Source organism: Helianthus annuus, chromosome 15, assembly GCF_002127325.2.
Source record: "Helianthus annuus cultivar XRQ/B chromosome 15, HanXRQr2.0-SUNRISE, whole genome shotgun sequence".
Classification (NCBI taxonomy): Eukaryota; Viridiplantae; Streptophyta; class Magnoliopsida; order Asterales; family Asteraceae; genus Helianthus; species Helianthus annuus.
Window position 1 is genome coordinate 18,457,926 of NC_035447.2, and position 7,345 is coordinate 18,465,270.

The following is a 7,345-nucleotide window of genomic DNA, read 5'->3' on the forward strand; positions in this document are numbered from 1 at the left end:
ACATCAGCAACCCTGACTCCTGAACCTTCAAGAGCCACATCCGAACAACACACCCGTTTCGAGCGAATATGGGAATGCAAAACCGCAGACACTCATGAGTCGCTGCGGACATAACCATAGCTTCCGCAAATGGTTGTTACGGAAGAGCCACAACTAACTCCACATCGAGGAACGAAACTACTTCAAGGAAAAACTCCTCGGTATTGGAGCGTGAAGGAAGGTGCCTAAGGAAGAGATGCGGACAAGATCCCCAATGATCATACGAGCCCTTGTCGAACAACAAGCGATCGAACAAGCGGTAAAAGTCTGCTTATGACTTTGTTACCCTACTTGTACGTTGGATAGAATAAACAATGATAGGCATTACCATGCCTATGATCATGTTTATTTGACCGTTATCCAGAATCACATTGTTCGACCAAACATGGCCAACAATGACGCAAGTGCCCAACGTTGTTCCCACAACCGTGGCCAACAATGTCAAGCAACGAGGTAACCGCAAAGGACGTGCGGTTACTTGAGAGCTAATGGAAGAACATGAACACCCCACGAAAGGAATCATCATTAGATATCCAATCATGGGAACAGCATGCTCTCTTCTTCATTCACCACTTCAAAGGTTGGTTCGAAGTTTGTGCACACCTTCAACCACCATCTCAAAGATTGGTTCGAAGTATTGTACACTTCCTCCAACTAATTCCTACAGTTGGTTCGGCACACCAACAGGTGGCAACCAGCCAAAGGCTGAGAATTTCGCATCAGACGAAACATTTTCACCGGTACGGAAGAGGCGTCAAATGACCCTTCCAGACCTCAGCTTGATTTACAAACAGAAAGACCATCCACATGGTCTAGGATCTTCTCCAGACTCCAAACTACCTTCTAAACACCATAGTCCAGTACTCCTCCCACATACAACTTGTATGTGGCAGCAACACTAGACTGGGGGGACTTGAAGGGGTATGGTCCCAGATCTCGCGTCAGCATCGACCGCGAGTGACCATTACCCTTATCAAAACCCCCACCAGCTAACAACCTACTTGTGCCCATGCGAGAACGCGTCGACACAAGGGTTGAATCCAATCTATCTAGTGATGAAGGAGGACTTACATGGAACATGAGAACGGTAGAGTGATGCGACATAGCATCACATCTGATGTATGAAAACGGAAGTATTCACAGCGATGCGGCCTCGCACCGCGTCCAGTGAACACTTCTATCAATACAAGGAAGCTGGATAACAGCAACAGTCACCACGGCGATATGCGGCCAACACCGCATCTCGCGTATTTCTTGATCACAAGCAAGAGACGCGATAACATCAGATGTACCGCATGAAGCGATGCGGCTAGCACCGCATCCTATACGCTCAACAAGTGGGACTGACAACCAGTGCAAGTGGAACCAATGGCAGTCACCTGTCAGGTCTACGTAAGCGACAGACTGACGTGGCGTCGTCTCCCGGCCGACATGTCACACCTGCAAAGGTGCAGCATGCCGTCAGTCTATCCTTCCACCTCCTCCTTCACTCCTCGGCTATAAATACCAACCCCAAACCAGGTTTGAGGTATCTCTTGACAACTCTCTCACTACTACTATTATCTTACTTTGCTTCCCAAGCAAACTACTGATTCTCACGCCGGAGAGTGGTAAAAGGAGCACCCCACCCCATCCTCCTTGTTACGAGTCACGGTTTGTTTCCTTGTGCAGGAGATCAACCCACCGGTGATCCAGCCAGCGATCCTCGAGAGGAAGGGATTAACCCTTCTTGACGAGACCAGTGAGTTAACCCTGCCCGGTTAACCATTGTTTCATCAGGATGGCTGCAACGTTCTTTTTTTTAAGGTTTTAATATCGATCGCCATAGTTAGGGCTGCAAACGAGCTTGAACGAAACGAACAATACCTTGTTCGTGTTTGTTTGTTAAAAAATATTGTGTTCGCGAACCGTTCACGACACTTATCGAACAAGATTTTATGTTTGTGTTCGTTTGCTAAGGAAATGAACTTGTTCGTCTTGTTCGTTTGTGTTTGTTTGTTTGTTTATTTTAGGCAACGAACGTTGACTGACCACAAATGAGCACAAACTAATGTTCATGAACACAAATGGAAACAAACGAAACAACAATCATTCATGAACATACATATAATACGCTGACACTTATTACATATTTTATTTCTTGGAATTTTGATATATTTAAATAAATATAAAACTAAAACACTAATGAATATCGAACACAAGCGAATACGTTACCGATCGAACGTTCATGAGACATAAACGAATGAACACGACCTCTGTTCATGTTTGTTCTATTTAACTAACGAATGAAATTTCTTGTTTGTGTTTGTTTGTTTTAATAAACGAACGAACACAAACGACTTCTTGTTGAACGGTTCACAAATTGTTCGCTGAACGTTTGGTTCGTTTACAGCCCTACCATATAGTTGGAGTTATGTGTGATAAAAGAAGTTTAATGAATTAAATAAACGGGTCGGATCTAAGGCAACATAAGATCTGGACAAATAAGCGGGAACCCATAAAAAAGATTGCTTGAGAATTTGACACGTGTTACATCAAAAGTTTTATTTGATAAGATAAGATATGGGATGAGAAACTAAATAGTTTATTAAAATAAGTAATTTGACCGTGAAAAACAGATGTATACATGGATAAGCATAAGCATGCGGAAAAGTCTAAGAATGAAAGAAAGATTATGCATTATTTAGACATTTCTTAGGGAATAATGAAAGTGTGACTTAAGTCGTGTATTGCAAATTGGGTTGGTTGATAGACTATGTTAATACAAAAATAAATCTATAAATTTAGGATGTTCTCAACCCCGAAAGTAAGGTATGAAAAACTGTCCACACTCTGTAACTCTACTATTTGTCACAACAAGACTAGAGTACTAGACCCTTAGCCACACGGGAAATGATACATTTTCAATACACCCTGATACCGCTGGCTACCATCGATGCAAAAACCAGCCTTCACCTATTCAAAATCAAGATCATAGAGAACATGAAAGCGTAAAATCAAAGTATTCACTTAGTTAGGACTTGAAGATTACAGACTCGGTTTTCCTAGCACTTGTATGATAACAAAACATAGTACACATCGTTTTAACATAACTGGGCGCTATAAAGATTCAAATTGAGTCAATCTTGAAATCAAGAACGCCCACGCATATGCAAGTAATCACCATCTTCTTTTGATAAAATCATATTCATGAGGTATGTGATCCAGTCTTTGTTCTGCAAACTAATGCTGTTTACTCAGAATTTCAGCATCCACTTCCTCTACTTTCGCAGTTTCCCCGTTTTCTTTAGGAACTATTATCCCATAGCCTCCTGAATTTCTTTTGTATAAGATATTAATCTCCCCTGGAACAAAAAAAAATCATCAATATTTAGTAATTAACCCGCCATATAATACGAATTAGAGGTACGGGTCAACTTGTCTTATGTTTCATATCCAACGGGTGTCAAATGGTTTTAATCATCCAAAGAGTACAAATCGAAACTAAAAGAAAAGTCATCAAATCAAGCAGAAAAGCTTACCAGTTTCTTCATTTCGAAAGCCGTAAAAGTCATGGTCAACATTCTCTAGTTGTTCAATTGCTTCGGCGACGGTCAAGGTGGCATTTCGAAGTATTTTGTTCGAACAATCTGATCAAAATACTTACAACTCAGCTACACATAAAAAAGACATTAATAATGGAAATTAAATCTATACATATGCTAACCTTAGGGACAAGATCATCTGAAAATCCTTCACTTGCATCTTCTTCTTCTTCTTGAGGAACTGCAACTGAATCTTGATTGATCAATATCTGTGGGTCCCTAACTTTCAACCTATCAATCCTTCATATGTCTTCCATGATCTGAATCTTTCTCCTTAATCTTCCTTAGTTTTCTTTGGATTACAGAAGATACTAAATCTATACTTGCATACAAAGTTTCTGCTTCTTCTTCCGCCCGAACAACTCCATGTTTCTTGGTAAATAAGGTAACCTATGTTTTACAGTAAATTTATCAAAAAAAGAGCTAAATTCTTGGTACCGCAAAATACAAAATAACAAATGAAAAAAAAAAAAGAGTAAATTGCCATTTTAGTCCCTGAGGTTTGGTCCAAATTGCATTTTAGTCCAAATAGTTTTTTTTTCTCCTCTGGGTCCTGACTTTTCCATTTTCGTGCCATTTTGATCATATTGCCTAACTCAAGTCTAAATCTAGTTATAACCAGGGGTATTTTGGCATAACTGTTGTGTAGTGATAACCAGGGGTAGTTTTACAACATAGTTTATAAACCTCATAATAATGTAATGCCAAAATACCCCTGATTATAACCTGGTTTTTAGACTAAGTTAGGCAATGTGATCAAAATGGCAAGAAAAAGGAAAAGTCAAGGACCAGAGGAGAAAAAAAAACTATTTGGACTAAAATGGCAATTTGGACAAAAACTCGGGGACGAAAATGGCAATTTACTAAAAAAACATGTATTTTAGTAAAAATAGGTCAATTGCTGAAAATAGCAAGATAGTCAAACTTTCACAAATAAATAGGATATTGTCCAATTGGACAGTTTTTTTTGTTTTCACATATATAACCTTAATACCTTATTAATTTATACTTTAACTTATTAATTTCATATAGATGTTATACATTTTTATATGAATTTCCAGACCTTTGAGCAATATATTTAGTTAACAAGGAAATCTAGAAATGTGAAATCCAATTGGATCGACAACTTATTGTCAGATCACAATATACAAAGACTTTTTGTACGCGTGTCAAGAGTCAACAAACCAAACAAACACGAACAGGGCTTGTTCATGTTTGTTCTTTAACTTTAACCGAACAAACGAACGGACACGGACATCTGAATGAACAACTTTTCTCGTTTGTGTTCCTTCTTGAGAAAATGAACATGTTCGTTTTGGAGAAAATGAACATGTTCGTTTTTGTTTAATATTCAAATGAACGGTTCATGAACACAAACAAACACAAGTAAACGTGAATATCCAAAATAAACTAAAGTCTAAACATCAGCATCATTACATCAAACACTTCAAAAGGAAATAAAGATATCTAGAAAAGGGTTTTAACAATTGAAAACTAATTAATTTTTAAATTAATATTAGTAATAAACAAACTGAACTGAATGATAGTTAAGTGAACGATATAAACGAACGTAATTAACAAACATAGACGAACGTAAATGAACCATCATAAACACGGACATAACTGAACGAAAAGGGCATGTGTTCATCGGTTGTTCATCTAACTCAATGAAAAAATAACAAACCTCAGATCGTCTAACTTTAGGGCCTTTTCCAATTTCTCCACCCCTAACAGAAAGCCTAACATCAACCTCTCTAACAAGGTGGCTATGCTTTTGAATAGCTTTTCCCACCTTATCTTCACATGATTCTTCACAGATTCAGATAACTGTTTTCACACAAAAACATTTCCACAACAATTTTTTAAAACCCATTTGAACAAAATGTTTTTTTTTTCAAAAATACTTGTAAAAAAACAATTTTTACAACTATTTCCTAAACTGCCTCAGATTTCACAAAAGAAAAAAAAACATTTTTACAACATTTTCTTTAAAAACCATTTGAACAAAAAAATTTCTGAAATAGTTGAAAAAATTATCCATTTTTACAACTATTTCCTAAAAAGTAAAACCTGCGTCAGATTTATTTAAAAAAGAAAAAAGAAGATAAAAACATTTGTACCAATCACCTCAAGATTCCTGCCCTGAAGGATCAATTTCACAGATGAGAGAGGCCCATCCACGACATTCGAATCCACAAGGCTTTAGCTTCATGATGCTGCTTCTGGGTACAGAAATCTTGAAAAATGAACCTGATTTCAAGAAACTGGAAGATAAAGAAACTGATGAAGCAGAAGAAGGGGGGCATGATTTGGGCAAATGGGTGTTTGTTAACTGTAAGGTGGGAGTTGGGGATGCATAAAAGATGCCATTTTTGGGTACAATGTGCAATTGGAGAAGTGAGTCAAGATTAGGGTTTCTTTCTGAGATGATGATTAAATGGGGAAGATGAATGAAGATTTTAGTCGATGGATAGTGAAAGTGTTGGTGTTTTTCTTGAATCATTATCCTGAAACGGATAATATGGAGACTAGTGGCGGATTCTATCGAAAACTGGTCCCATGGGCCATGATGTCATTTGTTTCTAGGGTAGTGTGGATGACACCGAATCGTTTAAGGACAAACGTGTGAAAAGATTTTTTTGAGGTAATTTGAGATTTATGTAGCTATTTTCTTAACATAAGGGGGTTCGGGGCGTCTTCGGTGACTTCAAGCGGGGGAGATTTTGCCGATTAGGGGGTACGCGCCATTAAGGCGGGGGATAAAATCAGGGAAGCAAATGGGGGTGGAGGCACTGAAGAGAGGGGGAGGAGAGAGAGGAGAGAGGGAGAGGGGACCAATCAATGCTTTTCTTTTTTTTCTTTTTTTAAAAAAAAAAAAAAACCAATTCACCTAAGAGGGGAGTGCCGCCATCAATTTAGGGTGTTAGGGGAGTTTAAGAGGGGAGTTGACGTGGCACACGAGGATTGGTTTGGCGTAAGAGAGGGGACTCACCTATTAGGTGAGCACCCCCTTCACCCTAAGGTCATGTCCATGTTTGGCTAAGCTTATTATAATTATAAATTATAAATTATAAATTATAAATTATAAATTATAAATTATAAATTAGCAACAAAAATGTGCAATTCAAGTTGTACATTATGCTTTGGGATTTTTTCAAAAAAAAAACTTGATTTTTTATTTTAATCTAAAGGTTTTTACCTTTTACAATTTTAACCCTACATAATTTGTTTTTTTAACTTTAACCCAAAACTTTTCATTATTTGCAATTTAACTTCACAACTTTTGTCACTTATACTTTCATCTTTCGCAAATTTTCGTTTTACGTATAGTTCTAAATTTTTCGAGTTAATACGACGTAACGTACGACTGGTTCAACCTTTTTATGTTTTGTTTCAAATTTTCAGTTAACACGGCGCAACGTGCATGTATGGTTCAACGTTTTTATCTCTATTTTTTCATGTTTGAACAGGTTCGTCGCAACACTCAGATCCTAGGTCGAGTCAGTGTTAGTGGTCGATGACGGTTGTGTGGCATTAGTATTATTGACGACACGTCCGTTTTACGTCCGTGGGGTGTGCTTTAAGGGGTTTTCAAAGAAAAAATGGTTATGCATATGGTTGTTGTAACCTTGGCTTTAGGGGTTTTCCAAAAAAAATAGATTTTTTTTAACTTTCAAGCAAAAGTATTTCATAAATTACTTTTAACCCAAAACAATTTGTTT

At 37.7% G+C, this 7,345-nt stretch overlaps 1 pseudogene; it reads right to left on the reverse strand.

Annotated features, from left to right (window-relative positions):
- Positions 1 to 2,975: 2,975 nt before the first annotated feature.
- On the reverse strand, positions 2,976 to 6,005 carry LOC118487396 (annotated as a pseudogene).
- Positions 6,006 to 7,345: the final 1,340 nt, after the last annotated feature.